Here is a 16,566-nt window from a genome sequence, read left to right as displayed (position 1 = left end):
TCATAATTCATTTTTTTGAAATATGCATGAACATATTTCTGGAAACTCCACTTTATTCCATTAATACATATATTATTTATCTATCTATCTATCTATAATATATCTATCTTTATGCCAATGCCACTCAATGTTGATTACTGGGGCTTTATATAAGTATTAAAATCTGGTAATATTGTCAGAAAACACTGTTTGTATTATCTGAATACTTGTGAATTTATCAAGATTTGTTTTATGGTCCAGAATATCTTCTATCTGGGTAAATTCCCATTATGCAATTGAAAAGAATGTATATTTGTATATGATTCTGTATTTTATTTTGTATTATGTATTTTATCATTTCTGTATATTATTTTTGAAATAATTATATATTCATAGATAGTTACAGAGAGGTACACTTCATCCTGTTTTTCCAAATTGTTACATATTAAAAAATTAGAGTACAATATTCAAACTAGGCAATTGACATTGATAAAATGTTTTTGTATAGGTGTAAGTCATTTTATGACATGTGTAGGTCTATGTAACCACCACCAGAATCCAGACCCAAAAGTATTTCTTCATGGTAAAGATCTTCCTCATGCTACTCCTTTATGGTCACACCTACCAACCCCAAGTCTCTAGCCACCAGAACCACTAACCCCCTCTCCATCTCTATAATTTTGACATTTTGAGAATGTTAGATAAATGAAATCATATTGTATGTTATCTTTTGATACCAGTTTTGTTCATGTATAATACCCTTAAGATCCATCCAAATTGTCCATTTCTTTTCATTGCTAAGTAGTATTTCATAGTATGCCTGTACCACTGTTTCTTTAACCCCTCATGTATTGTGGAATATTATGGCTGTTTCTAGTTATTGATTATTACAAATAAAGCTTCTATGAACAATTATATACAGGTTTTGTGGAGACATAAGATCTAACTTCTCTGAATAAATTCCCAAGAGTACAATTGCTGAGTTTATGAGTTATTTGTTTAGATTTAAAGAAACTAACTGCCAAATAATTTTTCAGAGAGGCTATAACATTTTATATCTCCACCAGAAATAAGTGATAAATCCAGTGTCACCATACTCTTGCCAGTATTTGCTATTGTCATTACATTTTATTCTTGATGTATGATATATGTGTAGTAATATCTCAACATAGCCTTGATTTGCATTTTGTGAAGTGTAGTGATATTAAACATGTTTATGGCTGTAATTTTATTTTTATTCAATGCTTTAAATTTTAATTACATCTTTTAATGTGCTTATCTGCCATCTCTCTCTCTCTCTCTCTCTCTCTCTCTCTCTCTCTATATATATATATATATATATATATATATATATATATATCTTTTTTTGTTAAAAAGGCTATTCACATTTTTCTCCATATTCTAACTGGATTGCTGCTTTTACTGTGGAGTTTTGTGAATCTTTTATATCTTCTAGTTGTGTGTCCTTCATAAGATATGTTATTTGCACATATTTTCTTCCAGCATGTAGCTTGTCTTTTCATTCTTTTGATAGGGTCTTTCACAAAACAAAAATTATTAATTTTTATGAAGTTGAATTTTTTATTTTTGTAATATTTATTTATTTTAGAGACAGGGTCTTGCTCTGTTGCCCAGGCTGGAGTGTAGTGGCACAATCATAGTCACTGGAGCCTCAAACTCCTGGGATCAAGTGATCTTTCTGCTTCAGCCTCCCTAGTAACTGGGACTACAGGTGTGCACCACCACACCTGGCTCAAATTTTTGATCTTATCTTTTATGAATTATGATTTTGGTGTCTGTTCTAAGAATTTTTTCCTAGCCATAGATCCTAAAGGTTTTCTCCTGTGTTTTTCTCTGTCTAAAATTTAATAGTTTTGTGCTTTAAATTTAAGTCTGTGCTCCATTCGCATTAGTGTTTGAATAAGGTATGAAGTTCCAGTCAAGGTTCTCTTTTTTTCTTACTTATGTATCTCCAGTTGCTCAAGTACCACTTATTGAAAATACTATCCTTCCTTGACTGAATTGCTTTTGTACCTTTGTAAAACAATGGTTGATTGTATATGTGTGGTCTATTTCTGGGCTCTCTATTCTGTCCTTCCCTTGATCTATGTGTTAATCCATCTGCCAATACCACACAGTCTTGATAATTAGAGTTTCATAATAAATCTTGAAACTAGGTTGAACAATTCCTTCCCCTTTCTTCTTCTTAAAAGAAAAAAACATATTCTTAATCTTTTAAAAAAATTAATTTAATCATTCTAATTTCTTGGTAATTTCATATAAATTTTTTAATATTACTTTCTAGGTTTCCAAAACACATTGTAGGGATTTTTTATACAAATCACAGTGCACATTTATATAACTTTGGGAAGAATTGCCATCTTTACTGTGTTGACTCTTCTAATCTATGAAGTCTCTTTCCGTCTATCTCTTTATCTCTCTTTCTCCATATATGTATTTATGTATATCCATTTTTTTTAGAACTTTGATTTATTTCATGATCATTTTGTAGTTTAAAGCATAAAGGTCTATGCATATTTTGTTAGATTTATTACCAAGTACTTTACATTTTTGAATACTTATAAATACAATTTATTTTTTAATTTTGATTTTCACATGTTTATTGCAAGTATATAGAAATTAGATTACTTTTTATGTTGATCTTGTACCCTTGTAGTTGCCTAAATCATGTATTAGTTTGAAAAAGTCTTTCTTTTTCTTTAGAATCCTTGAGATGCTGTATATTGAGAATCATAGCATCTTCAAATAACAGTTTTACTTCTTCCTTTTCCACCTGTATGGTTTCCTTTACTTTCTTTATTTGGTTAGTTAGAACTTTCACTTCTATTTTGAATAGCAGTGGTAAGAGTGGCCATCCTTGCCTTATTCCTATGTTTAGGGGGAAGGTGTTCAATCTTTCACCATTATGTATGATATTACCTGTAGTTAGAGATATATATGTGTGTGTATATCCACACAGTGTGTGTGTGTGCACGTGTGTGCTTTGATTTTCCTTGATTTCTGTAAGATATTTATATTGCATATAGTACTCTGGGTTGACAGTTCTCTTTCAGCACATGAAAGAGAGATGCAAATTCTTTCTAGCCTCAGTGGATTTCTGATAATAACCTGATGTCAGTTTAATTGTGTTTCTCTTATAGGTAATCCATCATTTCTCTCTGGCTACTTTCATGATTTTTTCTTTGCAGTTACTTTTCAAAATTTCAACTATGACATGTCTTGGCATGAATATTTTTGGATGTATCATGTTTGAATTTGTTCAACTTTTTGAATTTGTAATTTTATTTCTTTTTTCCAATTTTGGGAAATTTTCAGCTATTATTTTTTCAATTTTTTTTTTACCACAATCTCCTTCTCAATACCTTCTAGAATTCTGATGCACAAATGTTTGATTTTTTTTATCATATCATATCACATGTTTCTTGGGATCTGTCTCCCTTCCCCTCCCCCAGTTACTATTCTCTTTGTTGTTCAGAGTGCATAATTTCTATTGCTCTATCTTCAAATTCACTTTTCCTTTCTTCTGTAAACTTCTTTTTGATGTTGAGCCCATCTACTTAGCTTTTTATTTCAATTATCTTACTTTTCTGTCCAAAAAGTTCCATTCAGTTCTTCTTTATATATTCTATTATATTCACTGAGATATTCTATTTGTTTTGTTTTAAATGTTCATTATTACTCATTGATGCATTTTTTACAATGGTTGCTTTAAAATCCTTACCTTACATCTGTGTCATGTTAGTGTTTTTGTCTTTCCTCATTTAAGTAGGTATCTCTCTGTACCTTGGTATTATGACTGATTTTCTATTAAAATCTGGGTAATTATGTTATGCTGAATATTATTTAAATCTGTTTTTCATCAGGTGTCATTGTTACTGCTCAAGCAGGTGAAGTGAGTCACTGCATCATTACTGATGGGTGGGGTTGAAAGTCAAGATTCTCCACTTGGCCTCCACTGACACCCTGGTGAAAGTGGAACTCATTAGTGCTGTGCAGGAATGGGAGTTCAATTTTCCCATTACACTCTGCTGATACCACCTCTGTGAGGAGGGAAGAGATGCCTCAGTACTACAAGCTAGTGGAAGTCCAGGTTCTGCTCATGATCTCCACGTGTGCCAAAGTAGTCAAGTGGGCTCTTTTCCTGCTGGAGCAAATGAAAGTCATGGCTCCCAATTTGGCCTTTTCTGACACCACCGTGGTGGAATATGAGGAGTTGGGGAGTTTTTGTTTGTTTTTACTGCCTGAGAACTCTATAAGTTTAAGCTGTCTACTCAGACTTTACTGGCAGGAGTGAGGTAAGTTTGTTCTCTGATGTATGGCTGAAGTAGAGAAGTTTTCATCTTAAAGGGTTCTATATTGATAAACTGCCCTTTCCTGATGTTTTTGCTAGAGACACCAAACTCTTATTGGAATATGATTGGTGTCCAGTTTGAATGGCTTTTCTAGTACCCATCTGAGATATATTAATATGAAGCAAAATTTAAAAAATCAGGGGACTCACTACCATGTTGTTTCTCAATTCTGAGGTCCCTAGCTGGTCTGCCTTCTTCTCTCCACTTTTCAGAGTATTCTTATGTTTGTTTGATATACATTGCCCAGGTATTTTAGGTGGGAAGACTATGGAAAAGTATATCCACTGCATCTTTTCAAAAGAAGTAGAAATCCTAGATCATTTATATTTAATATGATGATTGTTATAGTTAGACTTATGTCACTTATCTTACTCTTCATTTTTTCTTTGTCTCATTTATTTCTGTATTTCTTCTTCCTCTGCTTCTGACTTACTTTGTAACATTTAAATGATTCTTATATTTTAATTTCATCCCTTTTGTTTGCTTTTCAGTGATAAGTGTTTTTTAATGGTTGCTCTAAAGTGTATAGTATACATTTTGAATTTATCACAGTCTAACTTCAAGTAATATTATAACATTTCATGTACAGTATAAGAAAATTATATCCTACTTATATTCCTCCCATATTCATTGACCATTGGGCAATTTCTGTCATAAAATTATCTTTATGTATGTGCAAATTCCATACTACAATCGTATTATATCATTATATCTGTTTAAACAATCATTTTTCTATTTAAAAGATTTAAAATTTAGTATATATAATTTTATGGTACTATTCTTTCCTTTGATAATATCTATATTTCTATATCATATTATGTTTCTTCTGCCAAAAGGACTTTTATTATTTCCTGTAGTTATACTACAGGTCTGCTATTGATTCATTTACTGTTTTGTGTGTCTGAAAAAATATTTTCCCTTAGTTATTGTAATATACTTGGGCACAGAATTTTAGGTTAATAGCAAAGTTTTTATCTTTCCATTATGAAAAGTTGTGCCACCATTTTCTCATTTGCTTTACTTTTAATAGGAAATCTGATCTCATCTTGATATCCACACCTCTGTATTTACTGTGCTCCTTTCTATAGATGCTTTTAAGATTTTTATTTGTAACATTAGTTTTGAAAAATTTTATTAAGTTTGTGGTGAAGTTTTTTTCATGTTTCTTGTGCTTGGGGTTTGTTATGTTTCTTATATTTGTAAATATATAATTTTCAACAAATTGGGAAAATTTAGCCATTGTTTCATTAAATATATTATCTATCTCCCTCTCCCTCTCCATGACTTTTCAGGAACTCCAATTACATGTAATTTTGAACACTTAAAATTGTCTCACAGCTCACTTATATTCTGCTCATTTTTTAAACTCCTTTTTATATTGTGTTTCATTCTGAACAGTTTCTATTGCTGTGCCCTTAAGTCAATTGTGTAACTTATTAACATATATATATATATATATATATCAATTCGTTACATTGTGCAACTTAAACATATGCAGTTTTTGTCAGTCATACTTCAGTAATGCTGGAAATAAAAAAAATAACAAAGAACTACTTATAATTGGGTCACACTGGTTTCAAGAGAGACTGATCCAATGACTAAGTTAGCTGTCTAGTCTCTTCAGTAGGGAAAGGGTTGTGAAAGTTTTTGAGTAGCCAATTCATAATATCTGACACTGTGTGTTACTAGTTAGAGCAAATTCAAAGCACTTTGAATAAATTGAAACAACTGATCAAACATGAATTTTTTTCACAATTGATGGTAAGTTTAGCTGACAGCACCATGCCAATTAGCTGTTATGACACCTGTAGAAATATCTTGAGAAGTGCTAGTGCCTTTGGGAAAATTACAAAGTAGCAAAATCTTTTGAATGTACTTTGCAATCTTGGTCAGGAAAAGGTTCTCATATGATTTTGTTGCCCTTGAGAGGCAGAAATGTGAGAAAGTCCTCTAGTCCAGAGGGCAATTTTTGTAAGACTTTATACCATGGCAATTTGTACCATAAGAAAGTATGTATTTTTGTTTCTTAGCTAACCAAAGTTAACTAAGTCCCATATCACTCTTTTCAAAGAACCAAAGATAGTTCATTTGAAATTGGAGGTCATTTAAGACTATTAGATTGTGATTTTGTGAAATGAATTCAGACTTTTAGAGTATGGGTACTTTTGGAAGAAAGACCTAGACTAAATATTATTCATTACTTTAAAGATGGTATACTCACTATTAAATTGGAAGTAACCAATGAGCACACATGTGCACAGAGGGAAGTAAAACTCCATGGAAATCAATCAGAGGGAGACAGGCGAAAACCTACCTAATGGGAACAATGAACACTATCTCGTTGATGGGCACATTAATAACCCTGACTCAAGCATTACAAAAACAATCCTTATAACCAAAAACATTTGCACCCCCGTAATATTTTGAAATGAAATAAAAGATGACATAAAAATGAACTCAAATAACAGCTTTCTGAAGACCCACAGTTTATTCAATTTTTTTTCACCAAAAAAGTTATTTCCTTTTTTTTTTTTTTTTTTTTTTTGTCTGCTGACTATGTTGTGATACAGTATGCTGGGCTTGTCTTTCACATCATGTTATATGATGTCCTCCAATAGGAGGACTGTATTACTAAGTTGTACTTCCCTTTGGATATGTCAGACCTGTGACTTTGACTCTTTTTTTATCAGTTATAACTTCAAGAGCACACAGACTTATGTGCCCAAAACACATGTGTATGCCCTCCCCCCACACACAGATACATAAGTGGAAACTCAAAGAACATGAGTTGTTACAAAACATTTGACAAAGCATTTTCATAAATTTGCCTTTCTAACATCTTTGATACACTCCACTGTTTTACCCTTTTTGAAACCAAACCATATAAATAAATAGCAACAAGGGAGCAGCTCTTCCTAACAGTTAAATTACAATTAATAAAGGTGAAGGAAAGATGGAAATAGGAAATATCCATTAAACAAACCCCAGAAAATCATCATTGGAAGCTAAAATTGATAGGAGAAGATATAACACGAAACAATATATTTGTGCAGCTTCAAAGTATCTCCCTACAAAATACGTATTAATAAAAAGGAGAAAATGTAACTTCACAGTAAAGGAAGATGGCAGACAGCATTTTACCCACATGATCAAAATTAATATTGCCAGCAAGGAGACATATTGTCTTTCTGCTCCTCCTCCTGACAGGATGCACTGAGAAGGACACAGTGTTACCTGACATCCTGATGGCTCTGCAGCCTTCCCTTTTAATTCTGGGCTTCTTCCCATCTTCTTCTGCTCTGATGACCTCTAAGCTCCTACTTCAACCTTATGGGTATATCTTGTTTCAAGGACATTTCTCCAGGAAATTTCTGGGAACATCCTATACACAGAAGGCTGAGTTAGTGTAGTGGGGATAAAACAGAATAAAACACACTGTTGATCCTTCAGAAGTTCAGAGTTTGGCCAAGTATGCATAAATCTGAACACATAAATATAAAAAAAAGTAACCAAGTTCTATGATGCAGGTAGGAGCAATATCACCAGCACTGGCGAGCAGGGCCTGGAAAGAATGAGTACCACTAATATGTTTAGAATATTTCATATCTCACACTCCCAGGGAGGACAGGTACCTTCACTTAAGGACAATTAACACACAAGATAGCTTGTACAGAAAGAGGGAAAGCACAGCATTCAGGGTGTGCCTGTCTATATCCCTGCTAGACTCTCGTTCTGTTAAGATACCAAAAGTCCTCCCCCTTTTATTTCCCTTCATTTTCTCCTTCAAATTGTCCTTCTATGTTCTGTCTCCTCTTCTCAAAATCAACCTTTCTATTTTTCTGCTTTCAACATGCTCATAAAATGTCACATAATTTCTCAGATAAAGCAACATCTATGGCCTCATAATTTTCATATCATTTATGCTTAAAAATTATACTTTTCTGATCTTTAGCATTATTAATAACTGAAAAGTTTACATATTCCTATGTGTATGTGTGCATAATCCCTTTTCCTATGGGTCCATAAAAATTAAATTACCATCTGTGTTTGGGACTGATTTAAATATTTTCTTGACTGAAGGCCAAAGCATCAGCAGGAAGGATCCTTCAAGTACCTTCCAACCCTGCATCTTTTTTCCTTCAAGGCATTTTGGCAAAGCATCACTCTGCCCTTACACAATGGCAGTAACTATCGCTGTCACTTATCATTGATTAGTAGACTGTCTTTCAAAATCTTGTGTATCAATTACATTGTACTGATAGTATTAGAAAATTAAGGATAAGAGAAAGTCATTCAGTTGACTAGACAGTGAGTTACAGAGGTTAGGGTACTATACCTCTGGGAGAACCTGAATTAAAGATTAGCAAAGAGAAGAAGTATAGTTAGTATGCAAAGAAAGTCATCCATTTGTCCTTGAAGAAAGGAGGTAATGATACAAAAATTACAAAATAAGAACCATTACTGTTTGCATGAAATTGCCTCATTTTTTCTAGGAGGAGTAGTTCTTTGTCCTTGTCACATCTTTATCCTGTTGTATATCAAACTTAAAATAAATTCGAATGGGTATCTTTGTGGTGCTTTACCTTGTACAAATGGCTTTCTCTCACACTATCTCGTGTATTTAACACAATAAATCTATGAGATAAGTATGAGAAATATTCTCACATTATAGATAAGAGGGCTGAGTCTCAACAAGGGCTGATATTTTGTCCAAATTAACACAGCAAACTGAGTGTTCAATATCACACCTCTTGCTCCAAGGACCATTTTCTTCCTACATGACTCAACTGCTCAGAAACCTGCTAGAGAAATAAGCTGTCAATGGTTGTTGCCTGATAAATTTTTGAGCTAGATTCTTTGTTTAAATTCCTTAACTTTCAAATAATCCAAAAAGAAATAATAGGGAATTCCTAGTAAAACCTAAGAAAATACAATTTTGAAGGTGCTCCAATAGAATAAATTAACAATCCATTGGAGTGATGGCTTGTCAAGCCAAAGGCCTCTTCCCTGCCGTGAGGGTTTCAGGGAGAGTAGCCATCCCTGTTTTCTTTCTTTTTTATTTCAAAATATTACAGGGGTACAAATGTTTTTACATGGATCACTTTTGCTATGTTCGAGTCAGGGTTATAAGCGTGCCCATAGCCTGGATAGTGTTCATTGTACCTGTTAGGTAGGTTTTTGCCCATCTCCTTGTCCCGTCCTCCCCAGTGTTTGATTTCCACTGAGTTTTACTTCTCTCTGTGCACATGTGTACCCATCGTTTAGTTCCAATTTAATAGCGAGTATGTGTGGTGTTTGTTTTCTTTCATTCATTCCCTTTATCTTCCTGTTAAACACTAATTCTAAATGTCATTGCCATCCTAGAGAATCCAGGAGGGGCTGACAAATGTGTTATTCTTCCTCCAAGCTTCTCATTACTACATCAAACTTTCAATTTATATGTTGAGTGTGTCTTGCAGAATGGTCCTTAGATAAATTCCTTTTCTAATATTTTCCAGGAGAGATGGGCTACTATTCAGACAGTTCAATAGATTATTTTCATGAAGCTGCCACATCTTCAAAGAATGACTAAAATGTGCTGCATCCCTGAAAGACAAGAGAGAACAATACAAAACAGTGACAAAAGGAACCACACAAATGTCTTTTCAGAGGCATTCATCTATCAGTCAATGCCCACCTCCAGATTCAATTCTGTTCATAACATTAAAACGTGTAACTATATGTGCACAGCTTATTGTTGGTAAAAACATTCCCAAAACAGTTTGGCATTTTGAAATTTTTGGTACCATATTTCTATACCTTCTTCCTTTAAGGAAAGTGTTGATGTCATATTATTTCTTTTAAATTAGTGCACTGATGTCAGGTGAAGGCTCACTCATACATAGTCCTTGCTGTAACCACTGACAATCCCATCTTCTGACTGACTCATCCTGCAGATTCCTGGAGTTTTCTTGTAGTTTTCTTGGAGTTTCTGTAGTTTTCACTACTCATAGGGAACTTTCAACAAATTTTTTATAATCTATGCCTAGGAGGAACTGGCCAATCAAGCAAAATGATTAAGCACGGCATACATATATTTGAAGGTTGTGTGACTACAGCAGCAAACGTGATGATAGCAAGGAGAAAATGAATGGATGGCATTCTATCAGCCCATATTCTAATTCCTCAGTGAATCAACCTTTCTGGCTCATATTTTCTATACACGTAGTTCCCCATTTTGCTTTATTTTATTTTATGTACACATATATTTTTTTTTTAATTTTGAAGTTAGAGTCCCTCATTTCTTCCCTTCTGCCTGACTCTTCTCACTACCTTTCCCAGGGGCCACATGTAAACTAAGCGGAACTAAGTTATTTTAACTGTTTTTTTCCAAAGCCATCACAAATTCCTTTGTAATTTCCCTATTAGGCCTTGGCTAGTAAATTAAATATCCTGGCTGCATCTGTTGAATCTCATTGCAGTTTGGAGATAACTCATCATTTTGGGGTGGAAAATTACTTATAGAAGCTGGGAGAACATTTTAAAAATGCAAGGATTTTTTTTTTTTTTTTTTTTTTTAGTTTTTCTTTTTCACTGATTCACTTGAATGAAGTCAATAGCCTAAAACAGGAGAGTTTATATAAATAGATTGACACTGACTTTCCTAGGAGTGTTTCTTTAAAAAAAAGAAAACCTGGTGCTCTGTACAGCTTTAGTTTTGTTAATTTATTAATGAATGAAAATTATATTAGCTACAATTGGTGCAGTCAGCAGGAAAACCACAACACTAGAACAGCCTTATCTATTTATTTTTTTATTTATTGCTATCTTCCATAACACTAGATGTAGTAGTATAAGAAATGGGCATTTGATAATTGTTTATTTATTTTACTGAGGAAACACTTTCCTCTTCAAAATTATGTTTCCAGTATTTTTGTGTGTCACTTCAATTACTTTTAGTTTTCACTTTAAAAATACTTCAGATAACACCTCACCAAAGAAAATATACAGATGGGAAGTAAACATATAAAAAGATTTTACCATCATACTTTATTAGGGAATTGTAAACTAAAATTACAAGATACTACTACATGTCTATTAGAGTGGCTAAAACCCAAGACACTGACAATGACAAAATTTGGTGAGGATATGAAACAGTAAGTTTCATTCATTGCTGATGGATCACTTTAGACAGTTTGGCAGTTTCTCACAAAACTAAAATACTAAACTAGACTAAACATCCAGTAATCATGATCCTTGGTATCCACTTAAATGGGTTGAAAACTTATGTCTACACCAAAACCTGAAGACAGATGTTTATAATAATTTCATTCATAATTGCCAATACACTTAGATACAACCAAGATGTCCTTTACTAGGTGAATAGATAAATTGTAGTACACCAAGGCAATGGAATATTATTCAGTGGTAAAAAGAAATGTGCTATCAAGCCATGAAAAGACATGGGGGAACCTTAAATGTATATTATCAAGCAAAAGAAGCCAATGTGAAAAGCTACATACTCTATGATTTCAACTATGTGACATTTTGGAAAAGGCAAAACTATGGGCACAGTAAAAGATCAGCAGCTGCCACAGGTTAAGGTGGAGGGAGGGATAAATAGGTGGAGCACAGGGAATTTGTAGGTAGTGCAACCATTCTGTATGACATTATAATGGAGATTATGTATTTGTCAAAGCCCATAGAATGTACAACACAAAGAGTGAACCCTAATCTTTGGGTGATAATGATGAATCAATATTGGTGTAGTATGTTGATAGTAGAGGAGGCTATGCATCGGTAGGAGGGAATATATGGGAAATCTTTGCACTTTCCCTTCAATTTTACTTAAAACCAAAACTTCTTTGAAAAATAAAGTATTACACACACACACACACACATATATAAATTACATAAGATGAGCATTGTATTTGTTATTTTATAAAGCATGAACTTACATTTTTCCTTAGGATGTAAATCTTTTGAATTTTTAAAACTATACTTAGCAAATGTCCATATTGGTATTTAACCCCAAAGATGACTATATTTTTGACTCTTATCTCAAGTTCATAGATCAGAAATAATGGACCTAATACACACATACATACACACATATTCACACACACACACACACACACACACACACACACACACACACACACACACACACACAAGCTTTGTGGGATGCTGAGGCAGGTGGATTGCTTGAGCTCAGTAGTTCGAGACCAGCCTGAGCAAAAGGCAGACCCTATCTCTACTAAAAATAGAAACAAAACATTAGCCAGGTGTGGTGGCTCACGCCTGTAGTCCCAGCTACTTGGGAGGCTGAGGCAGAAGGATCACTTGAGCCCAGGAGTTTAAGGTTGCTGTGAGCTAGGCTGATGCCACGGCACTCTAGCCTGGGCAACAGAATGAGACTCTGTCCAAAAAAAAAAAAAAAAAAAAAAAACAAAGGAAAAAAAAGGCTTTGTGGGACATAAGCTTTCTAGGTGACATGAAGGTAAACAAGTTTTTTTAATTTATTAAGTCATTTAAATATGCTCATTTGCTTCATGACTCTCCAAGGAAAGATATAATATGCAGTACTTCTAAATATATTTGAGTGATTAGCCCCACCTATCAAGCAAATTCTTATATGCCAAGTGGTCAAAAAGTATTTTTGAGAAAATCACGTAAAGTTAGGGAGACCAAACGTCCTAGAATTTGATGGTTGCACTTCTCACAGAAACTGCACTTGTAAGGTTACCAATTCTGTTCACATTGTTAAGTCCAACAGCCATTACTCAGTCTGGGTCTTTCCTCTCGTGGCATTTGACACTGTTGATTATCTCCTTCTTGAAACACTTTATTTGGCAACCAAGTAACCTCACAGTCTTATTATTCTTACTATCTCATTGGCTACTGCTTCAGGGAACTTGGTTGGAACTTCTTTCCCTCTAAATACTGAAATGTTTCGGAGCTCGGGTCTCAGATCTGTTCTTTTCTCTCCCTGAGGTACTTTCTAAGTAATCTCACCCCCACATCACTGACTTTAAATGCCCATCTATATCTCAGGACTCTCAAGGGTGCATATGATTTGAGAATCAAGAACAGAATAAGTACTAAGAATTAAGGAATCTAAAGATTTATACTACAGAATCATGTGTCACATATTCTTTTAAAATAGACCTTGCACATTGCATTTCCTTCCTATTGCATCTCATCTGTGACGGTTAATTTTACATGTCAACTTGCAAGTTGTTTTTGGATGAGATAAACTTTTAAACAGATGAACTTTCACTTAGCAGATTGCTCTTGATAATGTGTGCAAGCCTCGTCCAATTAGTTGAAGGCCTAAATAGAACAAAAAGACCAGCATCTTAGAGTAATATAATCTCCAGCAGATTTCCTTCAGACTTCATCTGCACCACTGGTTCTCCTGAGTTACAAACTTTTAGCCCACATTGTAGATTTGGGCTTGCCAGTCGCCATATTTACACAAGCCAATTCCTTATCATGAATCTCTTTCTTTACATATATACATCTTATTGGTTCTTTTTCTCTGGAGAACTCTAACTAATAGACCATCCAAATATTTAAAACTAAACAAATATAAAAGAAAGTGACACTTCTATTTGATATTTGCTACTTAATTCTCAAAGCTCTGATGATGTGCTTTGAAGTAAGCAATCTTCTATGCAACTGTGAGACTCCAGGCACACATCAAGGGCAAAACATGAGTTCTTTTCTTTTACTGAAAACAGGCCCCACTTAGGGGTAAAAAATATGGGCTACATCATGGGAAGAAAAAAATAGTAGACACAAAACACCAAAAATTAAGGTTCTTATTCTTAAGAACAAAGCACTTTGAATATTGTGATATGTAGGTGGGGAGAGAGTAGTTTCAATCCATTTTGAAAATTTTGAAGTTCAACATGAATTTGTAGGGTGCACAATTCAGCCCGTAACACCTGTCTAACTCTTGTTTGTCCTTTATATCTTTGTTTTAATGTTACTTCCTCAGGGGAACCTTCCTGAGCCCAACACTAGGCTAGATCCTCCTGTTATTCCCTCTTATACCCCACACCATTTATTCTCAGTCCTTAAATTGCAATTAGGGCCATTGTAATTTGCTCCTGTCTCTGTCCCAACCCATCACCCACACACTACGCTGCAACTTTTGTGAGGGCAGTGATCAAGTCTGTCTGTTCACTATTTAGTTTCAGCACCTAACCCATTGTCTGCACACAGTAGGCACTCAAGTATATGGGATGGCAGATGAATGAATGAAGAGGAATGGAAGGCAAGAGCACTCTAACTCATTCTCACTTTGCCTTGGTCAGTCTCCTTTGTTGGACAAAAACAACTGTGTTTTCTGGGCGGCTAACATTCCATTCCCAATGTCTGGGCTAGGGAAGCCAGTGTTTTTCAAAAGTCCATGTTGTCATTGTTCCAACTACATAATGAATACCTGTCATTCCTCCTCAAGGATGAAGTTATCTCCCTAGAATCAACATAAAACCCATGATAAAGGAAACTCACATTTATTGCACATCTACTATGTGCTAAGCAATTCATATCTTATTTGATTCTCATAGCAGCTTTGTAAAGTAAATATAATTTCTATCTTTACAGATAATGCAACTGAGGCTCTGAGAGGTTAAATGTCTTTCCCCATTCATTAAAAAAACTTAGAGCTGAAATTTGGATCCAAGTATGTGTAGTTTTAAAACTCATGCTGTTTCTTACATATCACACCAATGTGGAAGGTATCATAGCAAATCATTCTGAGTCCTGAAAGCCCCTGGGTGGCTGCCTCCCTGCTTGCCACTCAGAGATTAAAGGAATAGATGGGGAGTACCTCCCAATAAAGGAGGAAAGAAGGAGAAGAGTATAAATAAAGAAATGGAACCAAATGTATTAATACTTCCATTTATTCCACAAATGTTTATTGAATATTTATGTTAGGCATAGGGCGTGGGTGCAAAATCTGACTGTATCATTTTTTTTAAAAAAATAACTTTTTATTTGGAAATACTTTTATATTTACAGAAAAGCTGTGGAAATCATCTAGAAAATTCCCATATACCTTTGATCTAATTTTCCCTAATGTTAACATCTTAAAAAAGTATGATACATTGATCAAAAACTAGTAAATTAACATTGGTATAGGACTGTTAACTAAACTGCAGACTTCACTATTGTTTCAATAATTCCAAGTGAACTTTAACAAATTATTTCCTAATGTGCTTACACTTGTAGACAATTTTGCTTTAGATAAACTCTAGTCATATTTGAAGGAAAAGACCTTTGCTTCTTATTTGAACAAATGTAAATTTGTAGTTTTTGTTTAGTGAGAGATATGTTAGGTTTAATTTTAATAATATGTGCATATACTATGAGGCTATAGCCCTACGTGAATTGCTGGATTTTCTATCTTATAAAAATTATGATAAGAATTATAATGAGGTTCATAAGCTGGAGTTTCTATCTTATCCCTCCTGAGCAGATGTTCCCAAATGATATGATTACAATAACATTAATAGCGACAAAAATATCAGATATGCTGAGAACATAGTATATGTCAGCTATCATTCTATGTGTTTTATATGTCTTCATTTATTTAATCCTCAGAACACTTATCTATGCAAATTAACATTAATGTGGAAAATAATTAAATATTCATGTGGAAATGGCAACTGATGAGAAGAAGACAACATGAATATTTTGCTGTGTTCAGTGACTTATGATGTTGGTTAGTACTGAACTTTGTTTAAACCAAAGAATGAGAGAACAAGAAGGTACTTAGAAAACATCTTCACCTCTTCATTTGTATAGGTCTGTGAATTATTGTCCAGTGATGACAAGTAAATAACAAATGGTCATGTAAACTTTTTCTGAAACACGGCTCAATTCTGGTACAGTATCATAATGCCTATGCAAATTATCGCTTCTCCCATCTCATTCAAAAATCCAAAGGATACAAAAGAAATAGAGCAATTTAAGAGAAAGAAGAGCTTAGAACCAGACCTGAGTGTCAAAGAAGGTTTGAGACATGACAAGTGGAAAAATAATTGATTTCTTATTCAGAGATTCTCAAAACTGATCAACAGAACCATAGGAGTCTCTGCTACCCATTTGTAAGATCAAAAACATTTCAAATGAATTTATAAATAAATAATCATTATTTTAGGTTTTAAATTCTAATATAATAAATATTGACAGATATAACCATCAAAGACAAATGATGTTTAGT

This window comes from Microcebus murinus, chromosome X (assembly GCF_040939455.1).
Source record: "Microcebus murinus isolate Inina chromosome X, M.murinus_Inina_mat1.0, whole genome shotgun sequence".
Classification (NCBI taxonomy): Eukaryota; Metazoa; Chordata; class Mammalia; order Primates; family Cheirogaleidae; genus Microcebus; species Microcebus murinus.
The sequence above is the reverse complement of the archived record's forward strand: the minus strand, read 5'-3'. Positions refer to the sequence as shown.